Raw genomic sequence first — 24696 nt, 5'->3', positions numbered from 1 at the left:
ATGCGAGTGGTGAATTCAATAAGGTGAGTGGAGTTCATGTTGTGATTGAAGGAAGAGAGTAGTTGTCTAGGCCTGTGTGTACAGTTTCAGAAATAAGAGTCCCCTAGTAGTGATACTTTTGTTGTATCACCATACAGAGTCCTTTTCAGGGCTAACCTTGTGCTTTGCCGTTTCTATGAGATGCATTCTGCATTTAGCGTTGGGACAGCCGCTGGAGGAGGGATAGTGACTGAATACAGCCTACAGTCAGGGCTTAGGGCTTTGCAGTCCATTCCTGGATATATAGCTGCTGCAGGTGAACACTTTTTTGGTGAAAAAATTGAATGTATTGTCAACCATACAGTTTAACCTGCTTTTTGTGAAATTACAGTGATTTGAAAAAAAAAAGCTTTGCCTGCTACAGGTGACCAAATTTTGTATTCCAAAAGTTGACTATTGTCATCCATACAGTATAATCTGCTTTGTTTGAAACTATGTTGGTTTTAAATAAAATAAAAAAAATCTTGGCCTGCTACAGGTGACCAAATTTTGTTGTCCAAAAATAGACTATTGTCATCCATACAATATAACCTGCTTTGTGTGAAATTATGCTGGTTTTAAATGAAGTTGACTATTGTCTTTGTGGAGACATGGAGGTCAGTGGGTACTCTTGTCCACTGGCAAAAGACCACATGGACCAGGGCTCATTCCACTGAACTCCCGCTCTCCTTTACCCATGGGCAAATTACTTCTCAGATAATGCAGGATGAGAGTAAAACAGAGTGACATTACTTTATTGAAGCACCAAACAGACAATAACATATAAAACAGTCCCAGCAAAATACCCAAGATGCTGCAAAATTACAGTCTTACCCTTCCGTTGACTCACCGGAATTAGAGCAGCTGCAACTTTGGGACTTCCATGGCCGACTAACCCAACCTGTGGCACCCTGCTTTTGGTGAGCACCCACAGAGAGGAGGTAACAACAAACTTAGGAAGCTAATGGTCCATGGAGGTATATGGCCAGATGACCGGATGGTCACAATCTGGCTTCTCTGAACATCTCCATGGAGCCAGGTGACCGGTGGGTCCCTATCCTAACTTCTCCAAATCTCTCTGTGGGACTCAGGTGACCAGTGGGTTCAAATTCTGGCTTGCCTAAACATACCCATGGATTCAGTGATGGTCAATGAAGCAGATCTGTATTCTTTTCCCTGAATGAAGCATTGTAAACTGCACGTCTGGTGTGGTGGACACCTGGACCTCTACTTATTTCATTGGTAATTACAACTATACCTTCTTTTCAATATGCAGGCCTTTTTTGTTAGTTCAGTCTCACTGTGTATTATTGAGTGTACAACTATTAATCTATAATGGGGATGTCCACTGTTGACTAACACTGATTTCTTTTTCTCCCCAGTGAATACATGATAGAATTTTGACTGTGATACTTTGGCTATATTTTGATGCCTGAAATAACTGTATTTTTACGTGCCCCTTAGACAGTTCAATATCCAGGATTTTTGTACATAGACTTCCCTGTTAATTGTACCCTGCTAATAATAATGTGTACACTATAAGGGTTTTTAACCCCACATGGGGTATACTTTTAGCTTGTATAACTTATTCTACTTGTACGCCAGTGGTGCCCGACCTTTCTGACCTAGAGAGCCACATTCAGCTCTGAGAGCGGGTCACAAGCCACATACAGCTCCAGAGGCGTATCTGTGGCTCCCCTGAGGCTCAGTCGCCACAGAGGTACTGCACCTCCTCCTGAAGTGTGGTGCCCCACCATCCAGGTAAGGTGGAAACACCTGACCACACTCCAACACCTACACCCCACACCACAAAGTAGTGTAGCAAAGCATCTTCGGTGGCTCCCTGCTTGGAGTATAGCAAAGCACCCCTTGGTGACTCCCTGCTTGGAACACGAAACGTGCTGGGAGGTGGGTGGAGTTTAGTTCGCACAAAAAGTGTGGGAAGAGTTGAGTCCGTCAGTCAGTCAGTCTTTCATTCAGTGAGTGAGTGAAGATGTAGAAGGACAGAGTTTGAGACAGTGAAGATCCCCGGGAGAGGGATGGAAGAGGGAAGTGCTGCAGCAGGCCACAGTGATCTGGATCTGCTGGCACAGGAAAGAGACAGAGGAAGGAAGCTTGATTCTCCATTGGAAAGAAGGATTAGCATGGAACGTGAGGAGAATAAGAGAACAAGGACCAGGGTTAGAGGAGAACCCTTTTCAAGTTCTAAGCACAAGGCCGGGGTCCGGTCCCCGAGGTTGTACGGATACTAATGATCCTACAGCAGACACCGGAGGAATAGAAGTAGTGACCACTTTATTCCCACACAAGACTTGGGGGCACAACAGCAACATATTAGTGAGCCAGGACTTAATAGCTAGGAGTCTCTGAAGCAGGCTACAGCTGTCTGCCGTACAAGTAGAGTTCATAGGAACATCTGACAGGAGGAACTCCAGTATAACTCAGTACTAGGAGTACTTCACTCAAAGGCGCTATAAGAGGAGACATTCAGAAAAGGCACATATGTTGGCGGAGTGTTGGAAGGGAGTATTCCATCTGGCCTTGAAGTTGACTGAGTCCCTGACCCGGAGGACACGGCACGGAAGCGGGCACCTGTTTGCACAACAGACTGTGAGTAAAGCTTTGGAACTACATGCCCTGGTGTCCTCCATTTATTCCTGCGCCAACCTGCCCAGCACTGCTACATCCCTCGTGCCTGACACTACATCATCTACAGTTGTGGCCAAAAGTATTGACACCCCTGCAATTCTGTCAGATAATACTCAGTTTCTTCCTGAAAATGGTTGCAAACACAAATTCTTTGGTATTATTATCTTCATTTAATTTGTTTTAAATGAAAAAACACAAAAAGAATTGTCCTAAAGCCAAATTGGATATAATTCCACACCAAACATAAAAAAGAGGGTGGACAAAAGTATTGGCACTGTTCGAAAAATCATGTGATGCTTCTCTAATTTGTGTAATTAACAGCACCTGTAACTTACCTGTGGCACCTAACAGGTGTTGGCAATAACTAAATCACACTTGCAGCCAGTTGACATGGATTAAAGTTGACTCAACCTCTGTCCTGTATCCTTGTGTGTACCACATTGAGCATGGAGAAAAGAAAGAAGACCAAAGAACTTTCTGAGGACTTGAGAAACCAAATTGTGAGGAAGCATGAGCAATCTCAAGGCTACAAGTCCATCTCCAAAGACCTGAATGTTCCTGTGTCTACCGTGCGCAGTGTCATCAAGATGTTTAAAGCCCATGGCACTGTGGCTAACCTCCCTAGATGTGGATGGAAAAGAAAAATTGACAAGAGATTTCAATGCAAGATTGTGCGGATGTTGGATTAAGAACCTCGACTAACATCCAAACAAGTTCAAGCTGCCCTGCAGTCCGAGGGTACAACAGTGTCAACCCATACTATCCGTCGGCATCTGAATGAAAAGGGACTGTATGGTAGGAGACCCAGGAAGACCCCACTTCTTACCCCGAGACATAAAAAAGCCAGGCTGGAGTTTGCCAAAACTTACCTGAAAAAGCCTAAAACGTTTTGGAAGAATGTTCTCTGGTCAGATGAGACAAAAGTAGAACTTTTTGGGCAAAGGCATCAACATAGAGTTTACAGGAGAAAAAAAGAGGCATTCAAAGAAAAGAACACGGTCCCTACAGTCAAACATGGCGGAGGTTCCCTGATGTTTTGGGGTTGCTTTGCTGCCTCTGGCACTGGACTGCTTGACCGTGTGCATGGCTTTATGAAGTCAGAAGACTACCAACAAATTTTGCAGCATAATATAGGGCCCAGTGTGAGAAAGATGGGTCTCCCTCAGAGGTCATGGGTCTTCCAGCAGGACAATGACCCAAAACACACTTCAAAAAGCACTAGAAAATGGTTTGAGAGAAAGCACTGGAGACTTCTAAGGTGGCCAGCAATGAGTCCAGACCTGAATCCCATAGAACACCTGTGGGGAGATCTAAAAATGGCAGTTTGGAGAAGGCACCCTTCAAATATCAGGGACCTGGAGCAGTTTACCAAAAAAGAATGGTCTAAAATTCCAGCAGAGCATTGTAAGAAACTCATTGATGTTTACCGGAAGCGGTTGGTCGCAGTTATTTTGGCTAAAGGTTGTGCAACCAAGTATTAGGCTGAGGGTGCCAATACTTTTGTCTGGCCCATTTTTGGAGCTTTGTGTGAAATGATCAATGTTTTGCTTTTTGCTTCATTCTCCTTTGTGTTTTTTCATTTAAGACAAATTAAATGAAGATAATAATACCAAAGAATTTGTGTTTGCAATCATTTTCAGGAAGAAACTGAGTATTATCTGACAGAATTGCAGGGGTGTCAATACTTTTGGCCCCAACTGTAAGTGCCACTTCATCTACACTGCCCTGGGACAACAGCCCTGCCTGTGGAGGGCTATAACATCACTGCTGCACCACACCATCTGTCCCAGAGGATCTGTCTGCAGCGTCGGCTTACATCTCTATTGCCGAATACCACAGGTGGCGTCACGAATCACTTAGAAACTTTCACTACCATCAGCACACTGAAACCACCCCTTTTACAATGGGCACCCAGGGCCACGGGCCGGGTCCCAGCTGCCGTGACATCTCCCATTGATGCTCATCAGGCCCGGTACCGTGTACCCCACAGCCCTGGGTGTGAGGGCGACCCATATCCGGGGGGGTAGCCGGCTGCATTTTGCTGCCCCTCGACCTGGGAGTTGGCGATTCTCTGTGTCAGCTGTCAAGCTGACAGCCGGCACACAGAAGCTACACGTGCCGGCTACGAGAGAGCAATTGTACTGGCGTCGATACAGACGCCAGTACAATTGAAGCTCTGACCGCCGGGCCAGAGCGGCGTCAGCAGCGTGATCAGGTCATGTGATCACGCTGCTGACGTCACTCTCCGGCGCCCAGGACACTGGTGGTAAGTGTCCACTCTGGAGCTGAAGAACCACTGAAGATTAATGGGGGCACTTTATGTGTGGGGGGTTATTTAATGGATGAGGGGCACATTATGTGTGGGGGGATTTTGAGTGGGGATGGGGGATATTTAATGGATGGGTGGCACTTGGAGTGGGGATGGGGGGATTATTTAATGTGTGGGGGCATTTGGAGTGGGGATGGGGGTTATTTAATGTGTGGGGGGTTATTTAATGAATGGAGGGCACTTTATGTGTGGGGGGATTTGAGTGGGGATGGGGGGTTATTTAATGGGAGGGGGGATTTAGAGCAGGGATGGGGGTTATTTAATGTGTGAGGAGAATTAGCATGGGGATGGGGGTTATTTAATGGATGGGGGGCACTTTATGTGTGTGGGGATTTTGAGTGGGGATGGGGGGTTATTTAATGAGTGGGGATGGGAGGGTTATTTAATGTGTAGGGGCACTTGGAGTGGGGATGGGGGATTATTTAATGTGTGGGGGCATTTGGAGTGGGGATGGGGGTTATTTAATGTGGGGACACTTTATGTGTGGGGGTTATTTAATGGATGGTGGGCACTTTATGTGTGTGGGGATTTTGAGTGGGGATGGGAGTTATTTAAAGGGTGGGGGGTTTTAGAGTGGGGATGGGGGTTATTTAATGTGTGAGGGGAATTGGCATGGGGATGGGGGTTATTTAATGGATGGGGGGCGCTTTATGTGTGTGGGGGATTTTGAGTGGGGCTAGGCGGTTATTTAATGAGTGGGCATGGGGGGTTATTTAATGTGGGGGAGGCACGGAGTGGGGATGGGGGGATTATTTAATATGTGGGAGCATTTGGTGTGGGGATGGGGGGTTATTTAATGTGTGGGGGATTTGGAGTGAAGATGGGGGGTTATTTAATGTGTGGGGGGCACTTTATGTGTGTGTGGGGATTTTGAGTGGGGAATGGGGGGTTATGTAATGGGTGGGGGGGATTTAGAGTGGGGAATGGGAGGGGTTATTTAATGTGTGAGGGCAATTGGCGTGGGGATGCGGGGTTATATAATGGATGGGGGCAGACAGTATGGGGAGCGAACAGGTAAATATATGTGGACACAGAATGAGCAGCGATGGGAAAAATGTATGTGGACACAGTATGGGGAGTGAGGGTGATGGGATGCGTGCAGACAGTATGGGGAGTCAGGGGTATGTGTGAGCAGACAGTATAGAGAGTGAGGGGGTAAATATATGAGTAGACAGTATGGTGAACAGGTGGGATGTTAGAGGAGACAGTATGAGGAGGGAGGGGAATAGTGTGAGGCGACAGTATATTGCAGATATTTGTATTTAGGGGCATTATAATGACACTTCTATCTTTATGGGGATCGTGTGGAGATTTGCTGCAGAAGACCGGAGAAGATGGAAGTCTGCAGAGACGGCTGTGGATGAGAAAACTCATCATGGGGTCAAGACAAGAAGAAGAAAAGAAGGAGATTGACTCCAGAGACGACGTCATCTATAAGGTACCTGGATGTAAATGCTATTTGTAAAACTGACTTATTCTCATGTGTTTATTTATGTTAGGAACAATAAAGGGGTTGTCCAGGTATGTGATGAGTCTGCAGTCATTCTATGTGACTGCAAACTTCTGAATGCTCACAGTGCTCACTGAACGCTGTTAGGATTCTCTCGTGCCGGTAATTTACATACATGCGGTCACGTGCTAACTAGACATGTGTGGCCTCACTCCATGAAAATGAATGGAGCGAGGCCAGGCACGTCTAGTCGGAATGTGGCCAGAAGTATATAAACCATATGCTTGTGCTGACATGACCGTATACTCGCCACTGGTACGGGAGAATCCTAAAAGTGTGCAGTGCATTTGTTGTGAGAATTCAGAAGCTGCAATGTCAGTATTCAGCTCTGCAGGTTCCAGTACTCATCACATGCACTTCACTCTTATGTGATTTTCATACTTATGGTCCTGTGACAACGGGCTTCTCTTCCTGCTTCTCTCAGTTTTTCACTGAACATTGAGAGCATTAGGAAGAGCAGCTCGTTGGTACATGACTAAGTGTGTGCTTGGGGGGGGCGCCAAACCGAATTCTTGCCGCGGGTGCCAGAAAGCCTAGATACACCTCTGTGCAGCTCCCTCCCCCCTCACAGTAGTGGCAACCAGAGCCCCCATTATGGGTATAATCATAACCAAAGCTTTCTACAGAATTCAGCCTGAAGCAGTATACCTAGACCCAGCAGTCCCCACAATACCCCCATTCAATATTCAACCATCCAGCACTGCCCATGTAAAACCACGGCCGCCGGGGGGAAGCTTGTGCGGCCGCTCCAGTACTCACTGTGCTGGAGGCTGTTTCATCACCCATATGCTGTTCACTTTGGGGACCCAATTGACTGAAGACAGAGGCTGGAATTAACTTGAACAACTCAGCTTTATTCTCTTCAGGGCACAGCACGTCCAATACAGCAACATGACTCTTTACTTGATAACAGCAATACATCTTCATCTACAGCAGTACGTCACTTCTTCCTTCACTTCACACATATGCACCACACAGGCAAGCTGACACGTCACACGGAGCACGATGAACACGGAACACTTCCCTTCTTCCTGAGACCGACTTCAGCTCACGAAGGTACCTGACTTTTCCGTTACAGCTCACCCCCTAAAGGCACTGTTGCTCCTGTTCGTATCCTAGTTTCACAGCTCACTGAACTCTCCACAAAGTTCCCGTACTCCAGCTGCTACTCCCACAGGGATCCTTCCACAAAACTCCCTGGCTTGCAATTCTCCAGACACGGGCTGGACTCAATTAGACTGGCTTGGGTTGTCACTTCAGCTCTTCCTTGCTAGCAAAGCCGTTGCCCTCCTTACACCCACACACGGTCTCATCCACTGTCAGGCACCTCCTCCGACAGGTAGTATCCTGTCTCCAGCGTACCTTACTTAAATTATCTCTAAGCCCCTAAGACCAGTATACGTGCACCCAGATCTGCTCTTCTGAGCAGGACTACTCACAAAATTCACCATTTTGAGATTTGCTCTTCATACCTGTGTGTAAGACTTGGAGCTTATGCACCAAGCTGGAAGACAGCCGCGAGCCACAATTCATGGGACCGCAATACACATGTGGCTCTCGAAATACAGGTTGGAGTCCCCTGCTATATGCCATTACTTATTGACTGAAGTAAGTCAAATAGTAATATTTGTACTATTTATTTCTTTATTATATCTGTCCAGGCTGTGCCACCTATTTACCTCATCTGTGTTTTCTCACCTTTTTACTTCCTCATTTGCCTTTGTGGTGTGGTTTTATTATTGTACTCAATAAACTTGATTTTATCCAGGTTACTTGCCTTTCAATTGAGCCTTTTTTGTAGGTGTTTCCTTATCAGTTTATACTTCATTGCATAGATACAGGATATACTGGTGCTTTTCACAAAATTAGAATATCATCAAAAAGTTAATTTATTTCAGTTCTTCAATACAAAAAGTGAACCTCATATATTTTATAGAGTGATTACAAACAGAGTGATCTATTTCAAGTGTTTATTTCTGTTAATGTTGATGATTATGGCTTACAGCCAGTGAAAACCTAAATTCATTATCTCAGTAAATTAGAATAATTAACAAATAACACTAGCTTGAAAAATGATAACAACTGTATATATAGGTGTCTCATCTAAAGGAAAACACATACATTCCAAAGTCATCATATAGATAATAGCATATGTTTCTGGGCTTACTAAATTTACTTCTGGATAATTAAGATTAAATGCTATTTAGCCACAGTAATCCATACAGATTAACCTACTTTGTGTGAAATTGTGTTGGTTTTAAATTAAAGAAAAGGTTTGCCTGCTACAGGTGACCAAATTTTGTTGTCCAAAAATTGACTATTGTCATCCATACAGTTAAAAATCTGACACAGAAGAAATACCAAAAGTAAAAATTGTTTTAATATATATGAAAATGGATACCAATACTAAACTGAAATCCAATAAAAATATCCATAAAAAGCAAAATCCATATATTATTATCAATATTTTTATTAAAAATAAGCCAAAAACACAAAATCTTAATTTCATGGAATAAAAACAATATTTTATTGATAATAATTAAAATCAACAACAACTATTTGTGCGGGAGCAAGACAATGCCAGATGGACATAAATAACTGGCTAAAAAATCAATATAGGTGTAAACTGCAAAAATAAAAAATATGAAAATAATTATTTATATAAATTACATATCTACAAAAATGTATAATAATAAATCTATGGCAAGCGATATAAAATGCACAAGTGATAGATAAAAATAAGTCAATTAATAACAATAATTAGCTTATTTTTAATAAAAATATTGATATTAATATATGGATTATATTCATACAGTTTAACCTGCATTGTGTGAAATTACCATGCTTTGAAATAAAAGAAAACACTTTGCCTGCTGTAGGTGACCAAATTTTTTTCTATTCCATAATTTTATTTTCAATGAATCAAGAAAGCTTTCTTTCCTGAGACCTAGCAATTAGAAAATGCTTAACACATGCATTAATGGATGGGGAAGTGGAAGTGCTGATGATGGTGCATGTAGATGTTGAGTTCGTGGGGCAGGTGTGACTGCACCTGTTGCTGGAGCAGAAGCAACACGCTCATCCATGACACATAGCTTCCTGTCTCACTTTGCAAGGAGGCACCAGAACACCACTTCTGAAGCCACTCCAGTGCAAACAGGTAGTCGGTTGGATAGCTTCCAGCATGCCTCCCAGCACCACCCAGTCTTCTACATGGTCCAGTCTCACCAGTCAATAGTTTGGATCACTGAATCCTTAACTCTGATCCTCCTTCCTCCCACCATGTCAAGTCCAAGGAGACCAAGGGTCCCACACTATAAGGATCCGAGTAGCTATTTACATTATCATTTGTTCATTGTGGCCTCTCGCCCTGCACGTTCCAAGAGCGACAGGAGGACATGTGGTTTAGTGATACCCTAAACTAAGAGCAGCCACGGTCACAAGAAGATGATGGTGGGGAATGGTAAATTTTATTTTAAGGAGGAAGACGATGATGAGGTACAGTTGCTGATTTGTCAGGTTGTTGCTAAGTCATGAAGTCAGGAGGACTAAGGTGTGGCAGTGGAAGACAAGGTTGTGCATGACAAAGTCACTGACCCAACCTGGGAAGCTAACATGCAGAGCAAGGCCAACAGCATTGAGGTAGAGGGATCAGCAGCACTGAAACAGGAATGAAGAGGCAGTGGAGTGAGCAGAGGGAGAATGTGGGCAACTTCTCCACAAAGCACCATTAAATAGTTAGGTGTTCCCCATTCTGGGATGTGAATCAGCAGAAATCCTTCATGTCTACAAGTCTAAACAGCAAAATTTCCTCTGGAAGCATCCTGGAAAAATGCCCATTTAGCGTTTGGGCCTGTAAGTCGATGGCTGGGAACGTTTTTTTTTATTCCAAAGCATACAGTAAGGTCAGTTGAACTCTGTGCTGGGACAAGGATTTTTGAAATACCTGATGATGGTGCCTCAGAATGTGCAAGGACAGGTGTAGGGCAGGAGTCATCTACATCAGTGCCATGGACAGGGGACTGGCAAGCACCTAGCACAGGGAAAGAGGCAGTGGTGTCAACTGCTGGCACCAGTTGTAATGACATGTGCCTGATCATGCTGGTGGTGGTTAGGCTCTTAGTGGTTAGACCTTTGCTAATATTGGCATTGCACAGGCTGCAAATAACAGGGGGTGTCATAAGAGACAGGAGCTTTGGAATGTCAACAGAAAATGCAGGCTCACTCTGATAAAAATGAGCAAAGCAAGGATTAGCCAAGACTTTTCCACACCACCAGATAACAGCAGCACATACAGTGTTTTTAATCTTCAATATTTGAATGATGCCCTCCAGTTGTTTCCTTCAAGGGTCTATGGATGACCCTGCTTAAATTTTTTATACTTCATCTGTATTTGCCATATCTGACCATTGCTCTTATCTTAATCCACAAATCCACACATCCGTGTTCTCGGTTTTATCTTCCCATGCTACCAGGACTGTTTTCTGTTAACAGACCGGGCTTATATCTAACTAGGAACTGGTGGCAGTACTACTGGGTTGATAAAGCTGTTTCACTGGAGCTAGTGAAAGGGGCCTTTCAGCTTGTCAAGGTTGTGAGGGAGTGTTGTGTCACATCAGTGGCTGCTTGGGCCTCAGTCTCTTCACTTTCAGTTCCTCCTTGAGCCCGTGTGGACAGGGGGTGTCTGTGTCTGTATTTAGCATATGATTAGTCATGCAGGTTCTTGTCATGTCACTGAATTGTTACTATTTTGCTTCTAAAAATCTAAATTGTAATTTTTATTTTTTTTGTTAGCATTTTGTAAATCCACATTTGGCTTTCAACACTTCCTTGAAACCTTCTGGTTATGCTCTCAATCAGATTTAAGCATGTCTTGGCCAAAATCTAATCCCAGGTCTCGTCTACACATTCCCAAAGATGGTGAATACTGGTAGCCATTGTCATCAAACCATTTCTTTGCCAATCTTTACATAAGCTTAGAGTTGTTGTCCTTCTGGACCAATATGTTGTCCTTTTCATACCCATAGTACTCGAGTGTACGAAGTAACTTGTGTTGCAAAATACTCACATATAGCTCAGCATTTACACCACCATCGATCCTGGTCAAGTACAGTATCACAATGTTATCTCAATCTAGATATTTCAGGTGAATAATAAGTTCTTGTGCCTTTTTATTGAGTAAAACAGTAACAAACAGTACTTGTGCATACTTGACATCTCTAATGAGCAGTGTGAAATGTTCCTTTGATAAGACCTTACAGGTAAGGTACAATATTATTAAACTTTGGGATCAGGAATATAATATTGGTGCATGCTCTAGATTTTGAATGGGCATAGTGCAATATTGCTGTTGAAATATACAGAGCGATAATATATTATTTGAACTATTAATAACCCTGATTTACTAAGGGAAATAAGAACTTGCATTCATGCCACAGATATTACATGGACATAGTGTGATAAATATTCATAAGTGATATTGCTCCCCAACATGGTAATAATATAAAAGATGGCACAACTTTGAATGCATTAACAAATAGATGACATTATGAGGTTTTAACCCCTTCATCCCCAAGCCTGTTTTCACCTTCATGATCAGGTCCAATTTTACAATCATGACCAGTATCATTTAATGTGGTAATAACACTGGAATTCTTCAACTACTCCCAGTGCTTCTGTGTTTTCTAGACAAATTGTACTTCATGCTAATGGTAGAATTTCTTCGACATTACTTACGTTAATTTGTGAAAAATTAGAAATTTGATGCCAATTTTTAAAATATTGCAATTTTCAGAATTTAGTTTTTGTGCCCTTAAATTATAAAGTTATACCATACAAAAGAGTTACTACATAACATTTCCCACATGTCTACTTTACATCAGCAAAATTTTGGAGACAATCTTTTTTTGTTAGGAAGTTATAGGAGTTAAAAGTTGACCAGCGATTTCCCATTTTTACAACAAAATTTAGAAAACCATTTTTTTTAGAGCCCACCTCACATTTGAAGTCACTTTGAGGAGTCTATATGGCAGAAAATACACAAAAGTTACACCATTCTAAATACTGCACCCCTCAAGGTGTTCAAAACTACATTCAAGAAGTTTATTAACTCTTTAGGTGCTTCATTGGAATTTTTGAAATGTGGAAGGAAAAAATGAACATTTAACGTTTTGTTGCAAAAATTTTAATTTAGACCCCAATTTTTTTATTTTTGCAAGGGTAACAGCAAAAAATGGACCACAAAATTTGTTGTACAATTTCTCCCGAGCATGCTGATACCCCATATGTGGGAGAAAACCACTGTTTGGCCACACGGCAGAGGGAAGGAGCGCCATTTGACTTTTTTAATGCAAAATTTGCTGGATTAATTAGCAGATGCCATGCTGCATTTGGAGCGCCCCTGATGTGCCTAAACAGTGGAAACTGTCCAAAAGTGACATCATTTTTTAAACTAGATGCCTCAGGGAACTTATCTAGATGTGTGGTGGGCACTTTGATCTCCCAGGTGCTTCACAGAAGTTTATAACATTGATCCATGAAATGTGTTCGAAAACTTCTTTTGCACAGTGCAGAGCTTAGGAAGGGAAGAAGCGCTATATTGGAGTTCACATTTTGCTGGACTGGTTGGTGGGTGCCATGTCACATTGACAGAGCCCATGAAGTGTCAGAACAGCAGAACTCCCCCAAAACAAAACCCGTTTTACAAACTACAACTCTCAATGAATTTATCTAGAGATGCAGTAATCATATTGATACCACAGGTGGGTAACAGAATTTTATACCATTGGGTAGTGAAGAAAAGATAATTAAATTTTTGCCACCAAAATGTAGTTTTAGCCCCAGATTTATATTTCTCCCACAATTACTGATGAATGTAGAAGTATCTGAAATGTGGCTGTTTAGTACTGCTTATCCGTACAGTGAGACTAGGGAGGGACGGAGCGCTATTGGCAAATAGCGCTTTGTCCCTCCTGAGTCTCGCTGTATGGCAAAGCAGTACTGTAAGGCCGGAGTCACACTACCATATAATATGGACGAGTGCTAGGCGATAAAAAATTGCATAGCACTCGTCCCAATGTTAGTTTATGGGGCAGCTCACATCAGGCGATTTTTTTCTCGGCCATATTATACGGGCTGAGAAAATCGCAGCATGCTGTGATTGTCAGCGTATTATGCCTGTAATACGCCAATGCAAGTCTATGTGGGCGAGAGAAATACGGATTACACACGGACCAGACGTGTGACTTGTGAGAAATACGCACCGGTGTCCTTTAACAAAACCCAGCAATTCAGTGCGCGATACAGTAAAATCACACTGACATGTTTAATAAAGAATAAAATGAATAGACATATACACACAGAATACATTCATATATATATATATATATATATATACACACGTCATTGAGACACATATATATTTTTATATTTCATAGTGTTCTACATAGCATAATAGCCGCTAAATTAATTGCCGCTCCTGAGTTCACCTCAGGTCAGTCGGGGACTCCGCACAGCCTCACTGACTACCGCTGATGTCTCTGAGGCTGCGCGGAGTCCCCAGCTGACCGTAGGTGAACTGACAGCGTGGGAAAAAGTTCAGAAACTTTCCCACGCTTTTTAGTTCTTCCCCGTTCAGCCGGGGCATCTGCGCAGACATGATTTCAGTCATTCTGCAGTGGTTTACAGCAGGACCGGTAGCATTAGCACAGGTCTCTGTTGTAAACTAGTTAAACCTTTGTGATGGATTGTAGTGGGGGACCTGACTGAACGGCGGAGAGGTATGTATATTGTTGGGGTTTTTTTTTAATTTTTATTCAGGAGAACAAGGGATTTTGTTGGATTAGCAGAATAATAAATTTGGTCAAAAACTTTGTGTGAATATTTCATTAAAAGAATTTTTAATTAATGTGTGTGTGTCTTTTTTAACCCTTTACTACTATAGGATTAATAATGGATAGGTGTCTTATTGACACCTCTCCATTATTAACCAAGCTTAGTGTCACCTTCCAATAGCAAGGTGACATTAACCCATTATTAACCCATGAGCCACCCCTAAAGACAATGGGAATAGAGAGGCTAAGTGCCAGAAAAGGCACATCTTATAGATACACTTTTTCTGGGGTGGCTGGGGCAGATTTTTTAGCTGGGGGGCCAAAAACAATCGTCCCTCTCTACGCTATTAATATCTGTCCTCACTCACTGGCTTTCCCTCTCTGGCGGAGAAAATACTGCGGGAGCCCACGCAATTTTTTACAATGAAGTTACCCTTTTATTTAACACCTACATGTCCAAAATTTTACACACATACCCTAATCTAGTTATTAGTCAAAGACATATAACAAAACTAAATGAAATGAAATGGTTTACTGTAAGTAAACCATGTGTCATTTCATGTCGGGTTTTGGAATGATTTTACAGAAGCCGGCAATTGACTTAGCAGCTATTAGTCTATGTAGGACTCTATAAAATATAAATATATATATACATGTGTGTCTCAATGACATGTGTATATATATATATGTATTCTATGTGTATATATCTAGTCTTTCGCTTGTGTTTTAACCTGTCATTGGGATCCATTATATATCCATTTTGCAAGCCAGCGAGAAAATCTCGGCATACCGATGCAATACGGATGACCTTCGGATGCTTAGATGCGAGAAAATCGCATCCTCACATGACAATCGGATGACATACGGATCATTGTTTAGGGAACATTTCTGCATATTAAGATCGTAAAATACGGACCGTATTTTTATACATTGTGTGTGACTCTGGCCTTATACAGGAGGCAACTATTCCAGGAATAGTTTGCAGGCTCCATATACAGAGCCCCTAAGTAGATTTGAGCGAATTTGTTCGAATTCAGTTCCGTATATGATCGGCAGCAAATATTGTTTTTGCAATATTCGTCGACCACAGTTGAGCGTCATTAGAGTCAATGAGAGTAGAAATTACCGAATATGTTTGGAACAGCTCCTAAACAAAAAACTAATTCTTTAAAAGATACTTTATTACCAATTCTTTAAAATATTGAGAAAATCTCAAAAAAGGCACAAAAAATTGCTGATCAACTTTTACAAAAAAATCCAGCTTAAATCAAATAAATGATACCATGTCAAGTGGGGATATATACACTCTATTTTGATCCTATAGGGCCCTATCACTTCTCCCCTACCTGTCAGCGGAGGTTGGCACCCTCTTGGAACGAAAATGGCGCCCCTGCTCCACGGTGGCTGTCCCTGCTCACCCTGTTAAGTTCTATGTCTAAAGTATATCACATTAGAGAACAACACATGGCTGAGTTCAATGTATCACAATGAGAAAACTCATACCACAAACCACCAAAATGAAAGACGGGTGATGAATAGTAGCTGGAAAAATACTTATTTTTATGGGATAACAGTGCATGGGGAAACAAATTATACTATACTATCAATCCCTATTTGCAGATGACCCTACCTAGCAGCGGAACTGTTTCACCCTACGTTGTTCTGGTGCCCCCGCTCCACGTAGGCTATTCCTTACTGACCCTCCGAAATATTGATAACAATTCTGTAAGGGTACATATAGGGCCAATCAACAACAATTATGAAACAAACTATTATATTTGATTGCCGTCATAAAAATTTCCCCAAAACATGAGCATATCACAAAAAATCCCCCAAACACAATAAGGGGTAAATAGCGTCAATTAATGGCAGCTGATAATCTTATATTCTAATTCCATAGAAAACCACACTTTTGTTCTCTCAAAATACAAATATCAACCATTTAAAAAATAATGAGATTTTTCAATGAAAAGAACACCATTCACAGCGTAGTCCATACCGCTCATATTTCTTTATATTGCACTATACCCAAAGCAAAAAAACAGCAAAAAATCATACAGCTATAACTTAGCTCATCGCTGATAGAATATCGCCTCAACGGGTTTCCCTCCTAAGCAAGCCGTTCATCAGGAGGCCCATGATGCTATTAGATGCTCCCTCAGAGCATCGGATATTGCGCCTAGTTACAGGTGTCATTCAAAAAGATTTGGAACCAATCATCAAACATACATTTTGCATGAATTAGGGTACCAATATGGCACCGAATCCAAACAAATTCGCTCAACTCTACCCCTGAGTGCTAGAAGAGCAGATTTCCCCCTCAAGTGTCTCCATTTTGGAAATTATACCCTTTTTGGAATTTATCTACAGGTGTCATGATCATTTTGACTCCATGAGAGTTTTCCAAAAACAAATAGCAATGGATGTTGCTGAGTGGAAATTGCAAACTGCCGTAGTGACCAGTACTGTCAATTGCCCCTACATTGTGCCCAGCTGAGGCATCTGTAAATTAGGCAGGCTGTCATCGCTAGAGATGAGCGACTTATCCTTTTTTAGGGTCGAGTCGGGTTTCATGAAACCCGACTTTCACAAAAGTCGGGTCGAGCGAAATCGGCCTACTATAGGGAAAAGACGGAGGCCGACTGAAACACGAAAACCAATGCAAGTCAATGGGGAAGCAAAGTCGGCAGGGAGTGGAGGACAGTAAACACACCTACAGTGCCCATTTCAATGCCAAAAACATCAATTCTTATTACTGAAGCTTGTCAACCTTAATTTACTTCATAATAATAGTTACGCACTGAAAACTGGGGGTAATTTGGCTAAAGTTGTGGGGAGGTAGGGCTGGCTCCAGGTTTTCATGTGCCTTGGGCCAAAGAGCGCCCATTTAACACATACCATAAATCATGATGCTCCGATACGGCACAGAAATATATGTATAGTACAATGACAAATACTTCACTGCTTACATGACTTGACTGATATCTATTTTAAGTTCTACAATAGCCCTAAAAAAGGACAGTATATTACTCTATACAGTATTATGGCCATAACATTGTGCACCATACAGAATAATGAGCCCCATATATTTCTCCATACAGAATAATTGGCCACATATAATGTTCCATACAGTATATGAAGAGCTCCACATAATGCTACAGTATATGATGGTCCCCATGGACGATGCTCCAGTGTGTTATGGGCCCAAATAATACTCTAATATTTCTAATATTAGACAGTGTAGGACTATCCCGAACAGAGTTACCGTGTCGTGGTGGGATGGCTTTCATGCTACTTTTGATCAAAAACAGTATTACAAAAAACTCTGTATTATTTACATGCACTTTTGCTTTTACTTATTTAGTAACAGCAGGGTTTTTGCTCACTTTGTCTTTTCCAGGTTCCACATATAATGGGCTCCATTTATAATGCTCCAGTGTATAATGTGCCCCGTAAATGCTGCTCCAGTGTCTGATGTCCCCAATCTGGAATTCTTGAGTATATGATGGGCCTCATGGATGATGCTCCAGTGTCTTATGGGCCCTAATAATGCTCCATATATAATGTGCACCATTTCCAATGCTCCAGTGTATAATGGGCCCCGTAAATGCTGCTCCAGTGAGTGAGGTCCCCCATTTGGAATGCTCCAGTATATGATGGGCCTCATGGATGATGCTCCAGTGTCTTATGGGCCCAAATAATGCTCCATATATAATGGGCCCCATTTCTAATGCTCCAGTGTATCATGTGCCCCATAGATGCTGCTCCAGTGTCTGATCTGCCCCATTTGGAATGCTCCAGTATATGATGGGCCTCATGGATGATGCTCCAGTGTCAGATGTCCCCCATTTGGAATGCTCCAGTATATGATGGGCCTCATGGATGATGCTCCAGTGTCTTATGGGCCCAAATAATGCTCCATATATAATGTGCACCATTTCTAATGCTCCAGTGTATAATGGGCCCTGTAAATGCTGCTCCAGTGTCTGATGTCCCCCATTTGGAATGCTCCAGTATATGATGGGCCTCATGGATGATGCTCCAGTGTCTTATAGGCCCTAATAATGCTCCACATATAATGGGCCCCATTTCTAATGCTCCAGTGTATCATGTGCCCCATAGATGCTGCTCCAGTGTCTGATCTGCCCCATTTGGAATGCTCCAGTATATGATGGGCCTCATGGATGATGCTCCAGTGTCAGATGTCCCCCATTTGGAATGCTCCATTATATGATGGGCCTCATGGATGATGCTCCAGTGTCTTATGGGCCCAAATAATGCTCCATATATAATGTGCACCATTTCTAATGCTCCAGTGTATAATGGGCCCTGTAAATGCTGCTCCAGTGTCTGATGTCCCCCATTTGGAATGCTCCAGTATATGATGGGCCCCATAGATGCTGCTCCAGTGTCTGATCTGCCCCATTTAGAATGCTCCAGTGTCTGATCTGCCCCATTTGGAATGCTCCAGTATATGATGAGCCTCATGGATGATGCTCCAGTGTCAGATGTCCCCCATTTGGAATGCTCCAGTATATGATGGGCCCCATAGATGCTGCTCCAGTGTCTGATCTGCCCCATTTAGAATGCTCCAAGTCCCCAAGTCTTCCTCCCCTTTCTTAGGGAAAGTGCAGGGCATGTGTATTATAGGGTGAGCTGTGGACTGCCCTTGTTAGGGCGGGAGTTTTGGGGAATAGATTACTGCTAGCCCCATAGGGATTTGACAGGGTATTGTTTTTCCATTATTTTCTACCAGGGACTGTTGTTGGATTCAGGATCTCTGATGACTCCCGGCTCTACTTTTCTGCGGTGAGATTGTTCCTTATTTATTTATGTTTCACCTTTTAGCTCATACATACAGCCATTTTTTGGTTTTCTTTTCTTAGCATATGTGTGCAACTAGGCCATGGCATTTAGACATTAAATGTGAATTATTTATTGCTGTATCCTGGAGATATATTGTTGCCTATTTTTCAGACTATTTTGGACAACAATTTACATCCTTTGTAATGCTTTTAGCTGGTTTCCCTTGTTATAGGGACCCTATACTGAATTGGCTTTTTTTATAAATATATTCACTTTGGGTGACACATTCATTAGGTCTTAGATTCAATAGATTAAAAGTTATGTTTTAATTCCACCTATTGCTGTGTATACATTTGTTTTGGTGAGATCCTATTTGTGTCAATTTTTGACAGAAATTGTCAACTGCTTTATTGCTGACCGTAATGAAACAACATATATACTAAACTGTTTGAAAAGCGGACAGCACTCTAAGGTGTCAGTCTGATAAATATATCAGAATAAATGGAAAAACTCCTTGGCTTTTTTTCCAGAGTGAGGCTAGTTTCACACTAGCATTTATTCCACGCAGTGCACGGCGCCGCTAAGCCCCGCCCCCTGCCGGCTCCCTGCCCGCCCCATCCGGTCATCGCTGCCTACTATCGTACATGGACGCTTGCGATCTGCGCACCCTATCTTTAGCATAGGGTGCGCAGATCGTGCACTGGCTGTGCACTAGTAGGATTTTGGCGTGCGCTGCGCACTTTTGAAGGTGCGCCCGTGTGCGCCGAACGGAGCATGTTGCATTTCTATGCTAAAGATAGGGTGCGCAGATCGCAAGCGTCCATGTGCGATAGTAGGTGGTGATGACCGGATGGGGCGGGCAGGGTGGCGGCAGGGGGTGGGGCTTAGCGGTGCCGTGCGCTGCGTGGAATAAACGCTAGTGTGAAACTAGCCTAACACACAGATAGCTTGTATTTGTCCCTGATACCAGTCAGTACACGGTAGTGTGTGACAAGCGTACACTGCTAGACGGTGTCTGTATGGAAAATTGTCACTCTCAGGCTATGTTTATATGGAGTAACACACGCTGTCTCTGTATGGTTTGGACCTTAATGAAACAGCAGATATACTAAACTGTTTGAAAAGCGGACAGCACTCTAAGGTGTCAGTCTGGAAAAATGGAAAAACTCCTACGCTTTTTTTTCCAGAAAAACACACAGATAGCTTGTATTTGTCCCTGATACCAGCCAGTACACGGTAGTGTGTGACGAGCGTACACCGCTAGACGGTGTCTGTATGGAAAATTGTCACTCTCAGGCTATGTTTATACTGAGTGACACACTCTGTCCCTGTATAGTTTGGACCGTAAGGAAACAGCAGATATACTAGAATAAACACAAGGAAAACGGAGCAAAGAAACACCATCCACTAAAAAGATTTTTCTATTTTATTAATTTAAATAATTATGAAAATACGTAAAAACCAATATAAAGGCTTATAACAATGAAGAGGAAAAGAGGAATACCACGGCCAACACAGGGGTACACATGGTGGTACTGATATCAGGGGTTATACAATATGCGTAACAGCAGAGTAAATCCTAGACAAAAAATCCATCAAAAAGATATGCGCAAATATGAATAACATTGTCCAGAATAGTAAACAAATCAATGTATCCATCTGTATCAAAGTGAATATCGCTTACCCATAATCACCAGTACACCAGTGTGCTCTCCTGTGACCCCCTGACGCGCGTTTCACGTTGAATGCTTTCTCAAAAGGGGTATAAGCAGATGCCATATCTCTATAGTTATATAATGGTGTCAATTAATGCCGGTGTACTGGGCGCACGCGCCGATGACATCACACGCCAAGAATTTTACCTCCCACCTCCGTGGCCGTCAACAAGCGGCACGCATGTAGGTTGAACTCCACCTGCTGACGTCATAAACATGCGCGCCAAGCTAATATAGATAACCACAAAGGAGAGTAGGAGGGGCGTGGAGTAAAGTGCGCGTGCGCACCCCAACCGCCATTACAATGAAGACCATAGCAGCAGCCATCTTAGAGAGGATAAAAATCGGCCCATAAAATACATATAGTGTAAATGCAGCCCAAACTATAAAAGAGGGATGCAGTGATCAAGTGCTCAATAGAACGCAAGAAAATATTGACAAAGCATTAATAATATCTCAGCTAACGATACATAAAGTGCAAAAGTGCATCTTAAAAGTGACAGTGCATAATCCTATACTCATTTCACAGAATACTGCAATACTAAGAATGTATATATTACAAAAAATCAATACTAATAAACAGAGACAATAGTAACAAAATAATAATAAGGAAAGGGGGAGATAACTAAAAAGGTAAAAGAAAAATAAAAAATATATATATGGGCACAGAAAATAGTAACAAAAAAGAAATGGACGAAAATAGTCTTCTTATCCAGTTGGGAAGGATCCCTTGGTTCTGTTCAAATATTCGATGGTATCCCACATGAAGGATTTTCGGCTCTATTGACTGATGTAATGTCATTCAAACACAAGTTCCAAGAGATCAAGACCCGGCAAGACAAGGACTATAAGAAAAACTAGGAGAGATGACAAAATTAAAAGTAATAATACATAAAATCGTGGGACGATGATGCAAATTCAATCTTCAAACATATATTACACACCAAACCTTTTCTATATATATAAAAAAGGGGGGGGACGCTACCACAGAGACTAAGACGGAGATGGGTGGAAATAGAAAAACCCATCAAAGGAAGGGAACAAAAGTGAGCTTTTCATTGAGTCCTTTAGGGGTGACGGTGTCAAGAGTGACAATCCACCTACATTCACGTTGTGCCAAGAGGCGGACCAAATTGCTACCCCTGACACCGCCATGGTCCCTGTCAATGCCCCTCACCCTAAGGCCGCTGGGATCAGAACCATGACACAACAAAAAATGTCTTGGTAAAGTCTTAAGCACAGTTGGATCCACAGCGTCCTTTGCGGCTAAGATATCACGAACGTGTTCGCGCGTCCGAACCTTCAATTCCCTCGAGGTGAGACCCACATAAATTATCGAGCAGGGACAAGTTGCATAATATATCACATAAGTTGTATTACACGAGATATAATCGCGTATTTTATACTCCCTGCTCCCATCAGAAGTACTGAAGGTCCCACTCCTAAGGATATTAGGACACGCAACACATGCCCCGCAGGGGAAGCACCCAACTCGGGGATTGCTCATATTAAAAATTAACTGTGACTTAGTCGTATAATGACTTTTAACAAGATGGTCTTTTAAATTCCTCCCCCTGCGTTGTACCATCAAAGGATGCTGTGGTAAATTCCCAGCCAAAAACTTGTCCGTCTGTAAGACTGGCCAATGTCTATTCAATGCATCACGAATCAGATCCCAGCGGCAGCTAGAAGTAGAAATAAATCTCACCTCATTAGAATCAATCGGGGCCTTCCTTTTGGAGGACACAAGTAGTTCCTCCCTTTTAGTGCGTTTAGCACGTCTATAGCCCTCCCTAATACAGCGATTGCTGTATCCCCTATCTCGAAACCGCTCTGTAAGGCAGACAGATTGCCATTCAAATCGGGCCACCAGAGGACGTTATGCTAATAAAAGAAGGCAATATACATCGTCTATACATGAACGCAGGGTTAAAAACTCTAGACTGCAGGTAATAAACTTGTCCTCTCATACTCTTTCTGAGACACAGTTGGAAGTGTTGCAATTGGGCCTTAATTTTGTCCCTAATAATGGTTTTGATTTTTTCACAGTCTTAAAAGACTTACATCTTTTCTGTCGTAAATTGATCCTACGAAAATTACACCATCGAGTTGATGGTGATTTACATATAGTGGAGCAACAAGCGATTGCCGATTTGGATGATCTTTTGAAAGAACAACAACCTGTTAACGTAGGTATTGGTATGGTACCACGTTCTATTATGCCACGCTCACTCACTCACGTTTCCTCCCTTATCACTGTGTCCACAAGTGGAGATTTTTTGTAAATTGGTCACTGAGGATCTGCGTAAGATACCTAAAAATATTTGTAGGGATAATTTGTCTGTACCACAGAGACAGGCTTTGAGAAAGTTGCAATCTCTTGACTCAGTGGTCATAAACCCTGCTGATAAGGGAGGGAACGTGGTGATTTGGCCGATAGAAAAGTATGAAAGAGAGGCATTTCGCCAGCTTAGGGACAAACAAACGTACCGTATTTTGCCCAGCAACCCCACTGTGTCTTTCTCCTTGGAATTGAAGACCATTCTTGATCATGCTGACGAGTCGGGTATTGTACTGAGGAGGGTTCTAGATGCCCTTGTACCTAAGTACCCTAAAGTACCTACTTTTTACTTGCTTCCAAAGGTACACAAGAACATCCAAAATCCTCCAGGAAGACCTATCGTTTCTGGCATGGGGGGTTGAGTGAAAATATTTGTAAGTTTATTGACCATCATTTAAAATCTTTGGTCGAAACACTCCCCTCCTATGTCAGGGATACCACCGATGTTCTAACCAAAGTCGACGGGTTGTCTCTAGAGGCGGATATGCTCTTAATAACCATCGATATAGAATCGTTATACACTTCTATTAGACACAGTGATGGCCTTCGGGCGGTCCGCTTCTTTCTCGAGACTGCCAACTGGGATGGCCATTTTTTGGATTTGTTTTGGATTTATTGGAATTTGCTTTGACAAAAATTTTTTTTGTTTTTAAATTTTATTTTCAGTTACAGGGGACCGCAATGGGCGCGGCGTGTGCCCCGGCCTATGCAAACCTGTTTCTTGTTTTTTGGGAGAGGCAGGTTTTCTATGGGGATGGGGCTCACGCCGCGGACCAGGTGGTGGGTTGGTTTCGTTACATTGATGATGTTTTGATGATATGGAGGGGTGACGAGACCAGCCTATCCAAATTCATGTGGTCCCTCAATGTCAATCCATTTAATCTTAGATTTACATTCAATTATCATGCAAAATGTATTGATTTTCTGGATATCACATTGTGTGTGGCGGAGGATGGGTCTATTGAGACCGATTTATATCGTAAAGAGACGGCAGTGAATTCTCTTTTACACGCCTCCTCAGCACACAATTTTTCTGTGATTAAAGCCATCCCAGTTGGACAGTTCTTGAGGAACAAGCGGACCTGCTCAACTATGGCCCGATTTGAACGGCAATCTTTCTGCCTTACAGAGCGGTCTCGAGATAGGGGATACAGCAATCGCTGTATTAGGGAGGGCTATAGACGTGCTAAACACACTAAAAGGGAGGAACTACTTGTGTCCTCCAAAAGGAAGGCCCCGATTGATTCTAGTGAGGTAAAATTTATTTCTACTTCTAGCTGCCGCTGAGATCTGATTCGTGATGCATTGAATAGACATTGGCCAGTCTTACAGACGGACAAGTTTTTGGCTGGGAATTTACCACAGCATCTTTTGATGGTACAACGCATTGGGAGGAATTTAAAAGACCATCTTGTTAAAAGTCATTATTAGACTAAGTCACAGTTCATTTTTAATATGAGCAATCCCCGAGTTGGGTGCTTCCCCTGCGGGGCATG

Source organism: Dendrobates tinctorius, unplaced genomic scaffold, assembly GCF_039654945.1.
Source record: "Dendrobates tinctorius isolate UK_male_01 unplaced genomic scaffold, ASM3965494v1 ptg000029l, whole genome shotgun sequence".
In the NCBI taxonomy this organism is placed as follows: domain Eukaryota; kingdom Metazoa; phylum Chordata; class Amphibia; order Anura; family Dendrobatidae; genus Dendrobates; species Dendrobates tinctorius.
The sequence above is the reverse complement of the archived record's forward strand: the minus strand, read 5'-3'. Positions refer to the sequence as shown.